The 15,873-nt window shown below is 42.8% G+C and overlaps 1 protein-coding gene across 1 annotated transcript in view; it reads left to right on the top strand.

Moving 5' to 3' along the window:
* The first annotated feature begins 1,722 nt into the window (after nucleotides 1-1,722).
* The window catches only part of ANXA4 (annexin A4), a 63,205-nt gene continuing 49,054 nt past the window's right edge, over nucleotides 1,723-15,873 (top strand). The window contains exon 1 of the mRNA XM_058551032.1: nucleotides 1,723-1,941. The gene's annotated coding sequence lies outside the window, so the exon portion shown is untranslated. The remainder of the gene's footprint in view (nucleotides 1,942-15,873) is intronic.

The raw sequence follows: 15,873 nt of genomic DNA, 5'->3' as shown, positions 1-15,873 counted from the left end.
TAATTTTTAAAATACTCTGTGTTAGATCAGGTTCCCCAGAAGCAGAGGGTAAGAAAGGGATTCTTGTGCAAGTGCCTTAGTGAGGGAGGATTCTCAGGAGAAACCCGTGAGTAAGTGAGAGAAGTAAGCGCAGAGGAGGAAGCCAAGCAAAGCTGTGATTTTCCCTGAAATGCAGCCTGAGCCTAGCCCCAGGGAGCTCCTGAATATGAAGGGCATCACAGGTTTATTCCTGATCTTTGGTACTCTGTAAAAGTTGGCGCCTCACTGTGGCCTCTCAACCTGGTCTGAGGGCAGTTATGGGGAGAAGGGAGCATCTGTGAGTTGGGCGCACCCTCCTAGTAAAGGTGCTCGGAAGGGTGCTAACAGCATCTGCTCCATTCCTACCCTTTTATTTTTTAGGGTAGCCTAATAGTTATTTTTTAAGGGATGCAATAGTTTCTCTAATCTCTCTGAGGAAATGTATTATCCTTATTTCCTTCTTTTTATACTGTTTATCTTGTTAATTTTGTTTCCTCCAGGTTAGTTCATAAACTGAATCTCAGGGCCTTTAAGTTATGAAGCAGAGAAAAGGGGCAGAACCAGGTCTAGAATCTGCATCAGTCTGATCCTTGCTCTTAACCGTGTTAAACCACCGCCTTTAGCTACATCTTTGTGTGTGTGTGTGTGTGTGTGTGTGTGTGTGTAAGGAACATTAGCCCTGAGCTAACATCCGTGCCCATCTTCCTCTACTTTATGTGGGACACCGCCACAGCATGGCTTGACAAGCAGTTCGTGGCACCGCGCTGGGATGGAACCCGCGAACCCGGGGCCACCGAAATGGAGTGCGGGAACTTAACCACTAGGCCGCCAGCCGGCCCCAGCTACATCTTAATGAAATAATTTCATGTTACCTCTCCAGCTTTAAGGGTGCTAATAGTCACTTGGATTTTGGTCTGCTGGATAGCAAACACAGTCCCCAAAGCTTCCTACACTTTGTTAAATAAAACCGGAATTTGCCTGTAGACTCAACGGATTCATTCTGCAAGCATTCACTGAGCACCCACCATGTGCCCGAAATGGTACTGCGCGCGGGTGCGAAGACGGCTTAGACTCAGTTGGTGCGGTCAACAGGCTTGTGTTCAGTCGGGAAGGCGGATAGGAACACACAAAACTGTATTACAAGAGGCGAGCGCTGCACCAAGGCCGAACCCGGGAGCTACTGACCAGCGCCACACCCTGGTAATTTACAGGTGAAGAGAGAAAGATCCGGGGCTGCTCCTAACTCCAATTCCCAAAGGCTTCCCCAAGGAAAGGGAAAGCAGTTTTCCTCAAGGGAGATGAGGAACTACTGGGAACTTTTCGGAATGCATGCTTTATTGTGCAAGAGGGAAACGCAATGTGCCATCCTGATTTGACTTTCCACTTTTCCGGCCACAGGCTCGGCGTGAGTCCTGACGTTGAGAGAGAAAGTGCAGTTTCCCGGGAGGAAGCGTGGACTCGCGGGCGCAGGCAAGGCCCGAGGGCTTGGACCTCCGACGGTGTGGGGGCGCCCGGGCACCGGAGACCGGAGAGTCCAGCTGCTCCGGCTCTGCGGGGGCAGGAGCGGGGCTGGGCGGTGCCGGGCGGGCTGTGCGATCCGGGCGGGCACGAGGCGGGGAGCCGGCAGAGCCGGACTGGCCGCCGCCCGGGGCGCGGGCACGTGCCCGGCGCAGCTCCCCGCCTGGGGGCGAGGCCGGCCCCTCCCTGGGCGCCCAGCGCACTGTCCCGGCCCCCGGCTCCAGGTGCGCTTCGTCCGCGGAGGATTTTCCGGTCCCGTGGGCAGAGGGACGACCAGGAACTCGGCTCAGTCTCCACCCCGAAGTGGGGCGGGTCCGCCTGGAATAAGACCCGCTGCCCGGCCCCGACGAGGGTGTGACCTCCGTGGCCGCAGAGGACGAGCGCAGTCCCTTCTCGGCACGAGCGGTAAGGGCGCCCGGGGCCGGGGGTCCTGGGCTTCGGGAACGGGGCGCGGCAGCCCCGGAGCGCCTCGCGGGGATGGCCGGCTCTGCGCCGGGCCGAGGAGGGGGTGCCCGTCGCCGGCCTTCGGGCGGGGCCCGGGCGGCCACAGGGTGGAGCCGAGCCGGCGGGCCCGAGACTCGCTTGCAGTGGGCAAGAGTGAGGCAAGCCCGCCTTTTATCCACTGGCACCGTCGAAAAGGCCCTCCAGAGCCGCTTATACTCAGGACGTAGAGTAGTTAGAGACCAGAGCAGCTCCTTATTGAGTTCTCGTGCCGGAAACACTGTTTCTGGCATTAAGAAGGGTTTCGGCATTAAGAAGAAAGAATTTCACTCATATGTGGAAGATAAAAACAACAACAGACAAACACATAGACACAGATTAGATTGCTGGTTAGTGGGGGGAGGGGGTAGAGGGGAGGGTGGAGGGTGAAAGAGGTGCTAGGGCACATGTGTACCATGACGAATGGTAATTAGTCTTTGGGTGGTGAACATGGTGTAGTCTACACAGAAATAATGATGCACACCTGAAATTTATATAGTGTTATAAACCAACGTGACCTCAATAAAACTTCAAAAAAAAAGAAGGATTGAGTTCATATTCCCTGGAGCTGACTCAGACTAACACCTAAGTTTTCTTTCTTTTTCTTTTTTTGTGAGGAAGATCAGCCCTGAGCTAATATCCGTTGCCAATCGTCCTCTTTCTGCTGAGGAAGACTGGCCGTGGGTTAACATCCGGTGCCCGTCTTCTCTACTTTATATGGGATGCCGCCACAGCATGGCTTGACAAGCGGAGCGTATGTCTGTACCCCGGATCCCAACCTCCAAACCACGGGCTGTGGAAGTGGAGCACGCGAACTTAACCGCTATGCCACCGGGCTGGCTCCCTTGAGTTTTCTTTTTAACTGTTTTACTTTTAAATTCTTTCTTTGCTCCTTTGAAGAAACTTACTGCTTCCTCCTAGTTTCTTATCCTTTCTCTCCTTCTTATGTATCTAATGCTTTCAGTACAATGCTTGGCGCATGGGAGCCTGTGATTATGAAGTCCTTGACTTGAGTCTACCAGTGGCACAGTCTCATTCTTTTGTCATGGCTTTGACCAGCTGGAGACTTTGGGACCAAGGAGGTTATTGCTTTTCAACAGTCGGCCCAATTTTAAGTGCTCCCCAAGTTGATGCAAGTCTTCTCTGAGCTGTTGGGAGCATTGTGGGTCCTGATTAACCCCCACCATTTATGGAAAATGGGCATTTGCTCACTCCAGCTGACTGGGAAGAACGGATAGGGTGTCCTCCTCCAAATTATTCATCTCACTGCCCATCAGTTCTAGAACTCTCTACCTCCTCCTTACATTGCAAGTACAGTGGTCCCTCAGTATCTTGGCGGGATTGGTTCCAGGACCCCCGCGGATACCAAAATCCGTGGATGCTCAAGTCCCTTGTATAAAATGACGTAATATTTGCATATAACCTATGCATATCCTCCCATGTACGTTAAATCATCTCTAGATTACTTGTAATACCTAACACAATGTAGATGCCATGTAAATGGTTGTTATACTGTATTATTTAGGGAATAATGACAAGAAAAACAAGTCTATATGTGTTCAGTACAGGTGCAACCATTGTAGACCTTTGGATCTGCGGTTGGTTGAATCTGCGGCCGCAGAGCCGCGGATACAGTGGACAGATTGTAACTGCTGATGGCCAAACCCTAGCTCTTTAGTTGCCAGGGAATTCTCAGATGACAGAGAGATGGAAGGGCAAGCAGGAGAGGAAGGGGACAGGAATGAGAAAATGGGTTACCATGGCTGCCCAAGCCCTGCTTTCTTCCCAGAGCCCCGTGTGGCCAAGGCCAGATCCCCTACATTCAGCTCAGGTCAGATTTCTATTGCTTTGGGGACATACGCACGCACCCATACACACATATACACGAGCATGCCCAAACACACAACTGCTAGATCAAGGGGTCTGTGAATTTCCCTCCTAGATGTTCTTGCATTTGGTTGGGGATAATTTTTCTCTGAAAGCAAGTTAGAGAGTAACATGCACAGTCAAGTTGGAGCACAGCAGCCCTCAGCATCTGAGGAGAGACTCCTGGTCATCCCCAGACTCATAACCTGTGGCCCATTTCTTTGCTTATGTCTAACACTCATTTGTTTACCCGATCTTGCCCATCTGCTTGTAGACTAAGCCTGCTCTTCTCCAGGGGAGATGGAGGTGTGTGGCAGGCACTTGAGATGGTAGACTGTGTGCCTGCGAATACCTGAAGCTTCAGAATAAACAAGGGGGGGATTTTCCTTGGGTGTCAGTTTTACCCAGATATTTGAGGAAAAAACACTTTTGTATTAAAACAGTCACAGATGTATTTTGGAGTAGAATTCAAAATTTAGATACCTTTTTAATATAAAACAAGAAACTTCAAACAATTTTGCTTGGGTTTTGGGCTGCGATTTGGCCCAAACCTAGCCCTTGAGGGTTTGCTTTCACTGCAGTTAGGGCTACTTATGGAGGCAGTTTGATAGATGCAGGAATGGCCTCCCTGGAGGGACTCTGAATGACAATCACCCTAGGTTACTCATTTAATCTTGATTTCAACCAGAGGCGGGTTTATTATCCTTGTTTTACAGATGAGGATCCCAAGGCTCCAAATTGTGGTCCTTGGTCAAGGTCAGACCACCTGTAAACAGATTTATTCTCTCTGTCCTACTGTGGCTCCGTCAGTGCTTGGTTCATAGTGATTTGGGATTTAGATTTGTGGCTTCCTGGCTTATTAACTAAATCTTGACTGAATGTTTTCCTTTTCCTCTTCAACTTTCTTCTTGTCAAGCTGACGTGTGAGATACGGTTGAAAGAAATGGAGCCGTTTCAACTAGAAAGGGAAGATTGCAGTGGGTGTGGGAACTCATGTTAAGGGCCCTAAGTTTTTTATTTTATTGCGGTAACATTGGTTTATAACATTATGTTAGGGCCCTAAATTCTTGAAGGGCTTGGCATGTGGACGAGGGAATAAATTTACTCCTTGTGGCTTTGGGCAGAGCTGGGTAGGAGTTTTTTGGATGGTGAGTTCTGGTTAAATTTAAGGAAATTGCTTTTGAAACCCATAGGGTAGGTGGCCTTGGAGTTGGCGAGAGCTTTCTCACCAGAGGTGTCTAAGCAGAGGCCCCACAGCTCCTTTTTGTTGGAGCTGTGAAGGATAGAAGGTTAAACTAAGATGACTTCTAAAGCCATAGTTCCAAGACTTCAGGGTCTATCAAAATCCCCCAGGAAGCTTGAACAACATCCAGAATCTTGCCCCACTCCCCAAAATTCTGACCCAGTATGACAGGGTGGGACCCAGGAATCTGCATATTTAATAGGCTCCCTGGATGATTGTAATTCAGGTGTTTCTTGGCCCTTTCTTTGAGAAACTAAGCTTTAGAAACGGTTATAGGAATATATGCATGCCTGATAAATTGAATAAGCATTAATAAAAACATAGGACTTAAGGGAACTTAGGCCTGTCCGTATGCTATAAACTCTAGGAAATGTGCTTAATGCTGAAATTGTCCCCATTCACAAGGATAGCTCTTTATTACACCTATCATATCAAATTCACCCTATAGTTTTACAGTGCTTAACACTTCTAGACCAGCATGAAGCTCCAACTAAAGGTTTTTTATGTTGTTAAACTTAATATAGTAATCCTTCTCAGTTTCAATTAAGATTAATTTCCCTAAGATAAGTAAGTACTAGGGATATAGTTATAACATGAAGACCATAGGTAACACTGCTGTGTGACATATAGGAAAGATGTCAAGAGAGTAAATCCTAAGAGTTCTCCTCAAAGGAGAACCTTGTTTTTTTTCTTTTCCTCTTCCTTTTCTTTTTATTGTATCTATATGAGATGATGGATGTTAGCGGAACCTAATAATCATTTCACAATATACTTAAACCAAAAAAAAGAGATTAATTTCCCTAGGAATTTAGGATTTCCATCTAAGGCCTGTTGTTGTTTTTATTGGGAGTAACTTGTAGTGTTCAGTTGTGTTTGAGCTGAACTGAGAGCTATGGGAACCTGAACCACTGCCTTTGAAGGGTTCTTTTTAAAGGTTCAAGATGTTTGAGATCAGTAGATTGCCGTACTGCTTCTTGGTCTGGACTGCTAGACATAAAATCCAGAGTAAATGTTTTATCCACAATCAGCCTCAGGGATAAATCGAAGCTAAAGGCCAGACTGTAAATTATTCTGGAAAAGACCTTCACCTTTCCCCCTCAACACTGTTAACCCTTTAAGGCCTAGGTATAACACAGCATGAGCAGCCTGACCTGTAACAGAGCAGGAGGCCCCACAAGTGGACTTTTGTCAAGTCGTCAGAAAGACCTCCCTGCCCAGTCGCTGTGGCTTCCTTCCTCAGGGTTAAGGTACTCTCCTCCCCTCTCCCAAGAGGTAGCGTTAAATTATTACCAGAAGCTAACGTAGAGGGGCCCTGTGGGGAGTGGGAACAAGTTCTCCTGCTTTATATGTAATTGACCCATCTTGCCTGGAGGAGGTCCTGTGAATACAAGCCCAGTAGTATAACGAGCCCCCCAGCATCTTCCCTCTCACTCCTCTCCAGGGGCCTCAGGAAGGCATTTTCTGGGTCCTACTTACCTTCAGCTTCTGCCCTTGCTGCTTTTTGAAGCTGTACAATGACCTGTTGACTCAGTAGTTCTCGTCTTTGTTAGAGTCACCGACCCGTTTGAGAATCTGATTAAAGCCGTGAATCCTTTCTCGAGAAAAATAAACACATGTTAAGAATTGCCCTGAAATTTGGCAGTGTCTGTCAAAGTAAAAAAATACATTTACCATTGTTCTGGCAACTTGAATTCTAGGAATTTATCTTAAGGATATACTTGGACGTGTGTAGAGACATGTGTACAAGGATATATACATTGCAGCCTTGTTTGTAGCAGCAGAAGATTGGAAATGACCTAAATGTCTGTCGGTAAGGGGACTGGTTAAATTATGAAACATGCCTTCAGTGCAATGTTTTTAAAAACATTTTAAAAAGTGCAGCTTTTAAAAAGTGATGTAGCTCGACAGGAACAGATATAGGATGATATTGAAGATATGTGAAAAAAATCCCAAAATACAGCTTTGCATGATATGCTACCATTTCTGTATATAAGAATGATGGGGGCTATTTATATTCCTACATACTTGTTAATGCATTAAAAACTTCTGAAAGGATACACAGGAAGATTATAAGAGTGGTTGCTGCTGGCGGGGCCGTGAAGTTCTTACAGACTTATCACTATATGTGTTTTTGTACTACTTGTACTATTTTGTGCTTTTGTACTTTTTGTACTATTTGAATTTTTTTACCATGTTTTTGTATTGTCACTTTTTTAACAAAGTGAGTTACAGATATTACCTGACCGTTTAGCACTGTTTGTGAAGAGAGAATGAGACAGAAATGAAGAATGTATAATTATCAAATTTTCCGACCTCAACATTAATATATAATCATATACTTTCTTATTTGTATACAAAGAGCTAACATACAGTTATGCTTCCATTTCGTATGAGATGAAGTAGCAATCGTTTATTCTTGTCATACATTTCAGTTGGGTTATTTATTCATTTGGCTATACTTCAGCTGTTCCAAAAATTATGTAAGGTGCCTTGAATTGCATGGTGGGGAAAGCTCTGTATGTAAATGGTCTGGTTCCATGTGTCTTCAGCTGCAGAAGCAGAGAGAGGAGGTGGGGGATACGTCATGGCCTGTAGACTAGATAGACTTGCTGGGGCAGGGCCCTTTGTCAGAGAAAGTTCTGGCAGTGATAGCAGGTCATGGGCACTGAGGGGCCTGGCCTTGGCTGCAGAGCCTGGACCTCCTTCTTCAGCCAGATTGTGCCTTAGTCTGTGAGGGCTCTGCCTCTCTGCATGCTGGAACCTCTGTGCCACAGGTATGAATAGCTAATATTCAACCAAGTGTTTCCTGTGAGCTTGACCCTGTGCCAAACACCTGGAATGTTGTTATTTTTTTTTTTTAATTTTCACCCATATTAGGTGGGTGCTACTAATATCATCCCCGTTTTACAGATGAGGAAACTGAGGCACAAAGTGGTTGAGTAATTTGCACGAGATCACATACTAGCAAGTGGTAGGGCCAGGACTTGAAGTGGGCCCTCTGATTCTATAGCCTGTGCTCTACCCTCTGTTATACTGTATAATGGGTTAAAAGTGGGGAATCAGCCTGAAAGGCGGGGCTGGGAGCTTAAGCTGACTATGGGACTGGACTCTCTCAGAGGGGAACAGGTAGAGTCTGTGTCCAAACCACTTGTCCAGGATGAACTTGATGTTGACTTGGGTCGTTCTAAGTATCCAGGGGGGTCCCAGCTGATAGGTGAGGAGTGGAGAGCAGACATCGAACCAGGACGATGTGCTGTGTCCAGATTCCGGGGGCCCATCCCTGTGGGATCAAGTCTTGGGGTAGCATCTAAAGGCAGGAGAGGCAGCTCAGTGCCTTGAGGAAGGGTCTTCAGGTACCAGGCACAACGTCAGCAGCCCCTGACAAGTGGTTCATTTATTTATTATATAGTGTGACAGACACTAGAGAGTCAAGGATAAAATACACAGACCCCATCCTTAGGAAGATAAACAAGTAAATCGGCAATACAAAGATCAAAGGACTGCGTGATAAGTGATTTGATACTTTATGCACAAACTACCCATGGAATAACAGAGGAGGTGCATCTAACTCCATCATGGGTAGTCAGAGAAGGCTTCCTGGAGGTGGCATAGGGGAAGGGCTTATGCACAGGCATGGGGATGAGAAAGCAAGACCAGGCACACTGGAGGAGTGGCATGGTGGTCAGAGCAGGGCTAGTCTCAGAGGGCAAAGTGGGAGGGTCCTCAGAAATTAAGGTCATTCTGTAGGCCTATGGGAGACAGGACCAGTCACTGTTGAGTGAGATCCTAGAGAGTCTAAGGATCCCCGAGTAAGAGCTACTGGCCTGGATTATAAATCCCTATTTTCTTTTGCATCTGCTCCAGTGCTTAGCACAGTTATGTAATAAATGTTTTTGAATAAAATGGAAGTGCTGGGTACCAGGAAGGAAATCAAGGCAGAGATTCAGCCTTGAGAAACAAGACTCCCTGCTGCCCTGTCCTACACCTGGCAACTCTTCAACGTTCAGCTTGGACAGTCTCCTTCCCTGACTGACTGAATCTGGGTGAGGGGCCTCACTGTGTGCCCCTGTCTCTGCGAATCCCCCATCCCAGGAATGTTCACACCTTATTGGGTCTCATCACAGGCCTGTCCTTCTCTCAGCTTTGTTCTTCTCTGAGGGCAAGGACCACACCGCCCCCATCCTCTGGCCTAGCACACAGTGCGTGCTCACCAAAGGTGTGCTGAATGAATGTACGATTGCCTGTGGCCTGGAAAGTTTAGTCCAACCTCCAAGCCTGGCCTGCCACAAAATGACCCACTTTTGAAAATTTCTTTCCCCTTCTTTGTCTCCCACCGCTCTCTTCATGTCCTTGAGCTCCAGCCCAACTCCACACGAGCTACTATTATTTTCCAAGTAAGTCTTACCATTCATAATCGTAGCTGAGGCTTCATTTTTACTGTTCTCTGCCCGAAAAAGTCTTTCCCTATTGAAATCCTGTCTGTCCTTCTAAGCCTTAGTCAAATGAGAGCTCTTTACTCTGTGGAGTGTAGAAGGGACTTAATCTGTCGTCTCCGCTGATCTTGCAACTCTGATGATAGTTACCGCATGCTGCTTTGTCACTGGATTCGTTATATACCTGTTTTGTTTCTCTTATTAGCTTACATGCCCCTTGAGAGCAAGGTCATGTCTCTTCCATCTCTGTTACTCTGACAATGCCTAGTACCTGGTAGGGGCAAAATAAATATTTAAGTAAGACTGAGTGCCTGCACACACCGTGAGTGGCAGTTTTGGAGCTGGGCTCTCAAGCAGGGACTATCTGCATGAGAATCAGGGCCTGGAACTGGGTGTGAGGAGAATAACTGGGGCTGCTTATTGAAATTTGATTAAATAGAGTCTCTGGGCCCCACCCAGGAGTTACTGACTCAAGCTCTGGAGCCTAGCATCCCCCAAATCTGTATTTCTAAACATTCCCCTGGTAATTTTATGCACACTAAAGTTTGAGAACTGTTCCCAGATACCATGCTAGGTGCTCTGCTCTCTGTATTAATTAGGATCCCTTTGAAGCCATAGCCCCGGACACTGTCTGGATTCCCAGCCTCTTATCTCCAGCGCTGAATGCTCTCCTTCACAGCCTACGCCAGCACTCGCATGTGGCAAGAGAGTTGAATGTGGAATTTCACAGATTTCCTAGAATAATAGATCAGGCCCACCGGGAGTAATGCATGTTTGCGGTGGATGGCTTCGAGAGCTCTACTGTTTAAATAATCTTTGGCAAACACATTTCCTGAGTCATATTTATGCAGATATTTTAAAAAGTTAATGTTCTGATTCCCCCCATCTGTTAATCTAATTTCTCCTTTTTCTTCCTCCATTCCCTTATACTTAATGTAAGATTATGAATGAGAATCTACACTTATGAAATGCCCATGGGGTGGTTTGAGGGCCTTTTTTGGCATCAATAGTTGGAATCTGGAATCATCGTAGAGCAGTGGTTCTCAAATTTGAGAATGCATCAGAATCACCCCGAGGGCTTCTTAAAAAGCAAGTTACTGGGCCCCACCTTCTGAGTTTTGGATTCTGGGGGTCTGGGGTTGGGCTGGAGAATTTGCCCTTTTAACAAGTTCCCAGTTGATAATGATGCTCTTGGTCAGGGGACCACACTTGCACAACTACTAAGTTGTGTGAACTTCTTTTAAGTTGAAACACTGGTCTGGATTTATTGAAAAGATAAACATAGTGAGATTGTAATCATGAGCGTGGCATATTCTACCCTGTCTAGGTTCTTTTGTGCTCCCTATTAAAGGTGCCTCTCCACTGGGGCTGTGCTTTAAGTGGACAGGATTCCTGGGTCTTCTGTACTTCCGTGAATCTGGGCTAGGCTTATTCCTGAAAAGTGAGAAGGTATAGTGACATCCACACACCCGCCCTCCAGACCAAGCATGGTTGTCTGGGCAGCAAAGGTGGCCCTAAATGTTGGTCTTAAAATCCCACTTTCACCTTAAAAAGGAATGAAGTTCTGATATATGCTCAAACATGGATGAACCTTGAGAACATTATGCTAAGTGAAATAATCCAGAAACAAAAGGACAGATGTTATACGATTCCACATATATGAGGTACCCAGAATAGTCAAATTCATAGAGACAGGAAGTAGAATGATGGTTATCAGGGGTTGGGGTGAGGAGGAAATGGGCAATTATTGTTTAATGGGTACAGAGTTTCTGTTTGGGATGATGGAAAAGTTCTGGGAATGGATAGTGGTGATGGTTGTGCGACATGGTGAATGTAATTAATGCCACTGAATGTTACACTTAAAAATGGTTAAAATGATACATTTTGTTATGTGTATTTTACCACAATTAAAAAAAATCCTGTTTTCATTACTGTTCTGTCTCCAGTGGTGTGCTGGAGCATACTTTGTGTTCTTATATCAGCTCATCAGAGCTGACTGTTACATTTTCAGTGGTTTTGCGAGCTGATTGTAAATATAGCCATTATTTAAAATTAAATTGTATGATTTTAGGAGTAAATAAATAAATAAGTTATATTTAAAACAACTTATCACTTTCTAATTATTTTGCTACCTCTTACTATTATATATGCTCTTGAGGTTATTTATGTCTATTATGTCTGTGTGGTGGAAATACTATATAATGGTGTACTACTGCCTGCCTATTCCCAACTACTAAGTTTAGTAACATCACATTGGTGACTTGAAACTGGTCGTGATAAAAATATTTACACCAAAGATATAGCTACAGATCAGGGTTTTCATTCCTCGGAGACCCATTTGTTAAGTTCATCAGCACACCCCTGGTCTTACCATGCCTTATTGGTGGGGCAGGATTGGAGTAAGTTTGTAGGAATAAAGTGTTAGCTATTTGAAATCTTCCAATGAAACTTTCTTTAATTGAATTCTAGCCCATTCCAAACAGCCCTGCCTTTGGGTGTTTTTGTTGTGCCTGAAAAAGAAGAGGTTGTGGCTGAGTTTAGTGGGTGGGAAACAAGATGAGTCATATGCTAAGTGAGTTACTTATCCTCCTGAGCAAGAGTTTCCTCAACTGGAACATGAAAGGGGTGGGAGAAAAACTAGTAGAAGTAAAATAAAGTGATTTTTCTAGCAATGGGAAAGAGATACTTTTTTTTTTTTTTTTTGGTGAGGAAGATTAGCCCTGAGCTAACATCTGATGCCAATCCTCCTCTTTTTGCTGAGGAAGATTGGTCCTGGGCTAACATCTGTGCCCATCTTCCTCGATTTTTTTATATAGGATGCCGCCACAGCATGGCTTGACAAGTGGTGCATCACTGTGCGCCCGGGATCTGAACCTGCGAACTGCAGGCTGCTAAAGCAGAGCACGTGCACTTAACTGCTATGCCACTGGGCTGGCCCGAGATACTTTTTTAAAACATTTTTATTATGAACATTTTCCATCATGTGTCCAAGTGAGAGAATAGCAAAATGAACACCCATGTTCCTATTCAACACCCAACTCAACAATTATCAACCTTTCACCAAAAAACAGACTTTTCTGACTATTGAGTAAGAGGGAGGAGTACAAAGGAAAACTTGGATAGGTATGATTTAAAATTTTTCTTCCAAATTTTGACTATACCAAAAGGAGAATATTAAATTGGAAAAATACTTAATAAAATTTTAGATATAAAATATTAAATTTTATATATGCATAATTTCTATAAATATATTAGTAAAGCACCAAGATCCTAAAAATGGGCAAAAAATGCAAACAGATAATTCACAAAGAGGGATACAAGTAGAAAAAAAAGAGAGAAGGATTCAATGTTCCTACTACTAATTTTAAAAAAGCAAGTTAAACCAATAATAAGGTTCAATATTAGACTTAAATATTAAATTACAAATAAATAAATAAACAAGTTTATGGCTGGCTGGGCTTTGGATATCCTTGTAAATTTGGAGAACAAATGGAAAAATTCATAATTATCAAATATCACAAGCAATAGATCAAAAGAAGAATAAAACATCTACAAAGCTAATTATGAAGATTATAGTCATGGTATAAAAAATCTGAACAACCAATAGTAGGGACATTGAATAAATTATATCAATATGATGGAAGAGTGTAAATTTAGTGAAATGACAAATACTGTGATTGTGTAGAATATGGAAAATTAAGAGGAGAGAGTAGAACACAAAATTATATACATACTGGGATTACAAATGTGCTCAAAGGTTGGAACAAACAGAAAATCAAGGTAGATGGTAAGTTACATTGTTTTAAAATGTCCTTTTGGTGCTTACAGTTGATTTAATAATTTACAAAATAAAATGAAAGGGGGAATAGACGATTGCTAAAGGCTTTACAGTCTCTAAAATTTTATGAAAGTTAATCTTTTCTGTTCAAAGGCGGTGGAAAGATCCATAATTTTCAGCATTGCAATGGAAAATATTACCTCTACCCACATTCTGCTGGGTTTGGGAAACAAGTTTATCAGATCAAGCAGGCAATTTTGCTAGTAACAGCTGGAGGGAAGGCCAGGTTGAGAGTGGTAGGTAAAAATGAGCACTAACTCTCCAGGTCCATGCTTCATCACCACCACCATAAAATTCTGAGTTGCTAAAACAGAAATAAAACCAAATAATAAATTTTATGTCATGTACATTTATTTTCTTTAAAATTCAAAAATGTTATTTTAAAAAAGCTAACCAGTATTTTCTGTTTTATCTTTTTTGTGATTTCCTGAGATGCTAATATTAAATTTTCTGTGATCTCTGCAGATAGTCTCCGTTTCTTTTAGAAGGATTCCTGCTGGAGGATTCTCTTTTTATGGAAGAAAAAAAAAATTTTTTTTTTAGTTGAAACCAAACAGTAGTGAAAAGAATGATATTTAGATATGATTTGGTAAGCCCTCTTAAATACACGTGTGTTTTAAAAATCTAAAATCTCTTTCCATTTGATTAAGTAGAGAGAAGGAGGAAAGGGTGATCATAGAAAATTAATCTTGGCGTTGATGTGCTGAGTATGGAATATTTAAGCCAAAATCTTTAGTCTCAAAGGATTAATTGATATTGTTATGCTAGTCATCTTTCTCCTTCTATTTAGAATGCTGTTATTCTGCCAAATATTGAAGATGCCCAAGAGTTCCCTGAATGTTTCTTCTGAATAATTAAGTGGATTATTTTCTGGGATAGGCTTTTCCTTTAAATATTCCAGGCTTTGTTTCTTTTCCCTTGTTCTCTAGCATTTTGTTATAGGCCCATATTGTGTTTTGTTTCTTTTTTTTAACAAATTGGGAAACGAAGCACTAAGAAGATAAACAAGTTTTTTGTGAGATTGAAGAGAGCTAATCTGGTCATTTGTGTAAAGTGTTTACAATACTATCTGATATGTAATAAAATAAGTGCTGGACAATAGATCTAATTATTACTAAGCGAGGCGAAATATGTCTAGAGCAGTGCTATGCAATGGAAATATAAAGCGAGCCATAAATGTAAGGGTGAATCTAATAGTGACATTTTAAAAAGTCAGAAGAGACAGAAGAAGTTAACTTTAATAATATAGATTATTTTACCCAATAGATCCAAAGTATTATCATTTCAACATGTAATTGATATAAAAAAATTTTAGTGAGATATTTTACAGTCTTCTTTTTCTACTAAGTCTTAACAATCTGGTGTATATTTTACACTGAGAACATCTGAATTCAAATGCTAAATTTTCATCAGAAATACTTGATCTGTATTTAGATTTCATAAAATGGAGTTTTCACATAGATTCACATACCCAAGGTATTTCAGACATACTTAAAAGTTTTCCAGTATGTGAACTGAGTACCAAAAAATAATTTTCCTTTAATATTTGCATCCACATTGAAAAAACTGGTTCATCTTTTTTAGAATTGATTTGACTTTAAAATGAAAAGCATATCACTTTTAAAACTTCACCTGTCCGTGTTAATTCACTAACTCTCGTGCCAGTTCACTCTCTTTTTCTTTACTTGCCGGTCTTAGTGCTTCTGCCTCTCCACATAATTCCACATCAATAACATGCCTTCATTTAAAATTTTAAAATGTGTCCGTAATTATTTTTTCAAACTAGAAAATAATTTGTTATAATTAAGTATTTAAATTTAACGACAAATTACAATTTACATAGATACCGCTGTAACTCATGCTGTCAGTAAAACATATTCAAATAAACACATTAAAAATGTTGCATCAGTGCATGGAAAATATCATTGATCGTGAATAAATCTGTTGACACCAACTGGATTGGTGATGTGATTAGGTGTGGTACTAGAAAAGATGCAGCGCGCCTGACACGTGCACTCCACGATGCAATGGTGAAAGTGAAATGTAGCAGGACCAAAATGTTAAAAGTTGTGTGTTATGGAAAAACAGTTTATATTGCTTCAGTTTTAAAATTTAAATTTAATTAAAACTAAACAAAATTAAAAGTTTAGTTTCTTGGTCACACAAGCCACATTTCAATTGCTCAGTGACCACATGTGGCTTGTGACAACCACATTGTACAGCTTGGGTATAGAGATTGTGTCTGTCAAAAGACGCGGTAAACAGAATACCTTAGTCCCACTCTGTGCACCTTGTTGTGTAGGCATCAGCTTTAAGCAGGAGAGAAAGTTGTACGGTGCCTGGTCCAATTCCCAGTTTCTAACTGGTTTTCTCTTTGTTCCCCCCTGCCTGTCGAAGGTGGCATCTTTTCCTACCCCTAGTGCCCGATTCTCTGAGCTAAATATGTATATATACTTCCCAGCACGCATTTCTGCCAG

Source organism: Diceros bicornis, chromosome 12, assembly GCF_020826845.1.
Source record: "Diceros bicornis minor isolate mBicDic1 chromosome 12, mDicBic1.mat.cur, whole genome shotgun sequence".
Taxonomy (NCBI): domain Eukaryota; kingdom Metazoa; phylum Chordata; class Mammalia; order Perissodactyla; family Rhinocerotidae; genus Diceros; species Diceros bicornis.
Note: the sequence above shows the minus strand (reverse complement) of the source record. Positions and strands in the feature narration are given on the sequence as shown.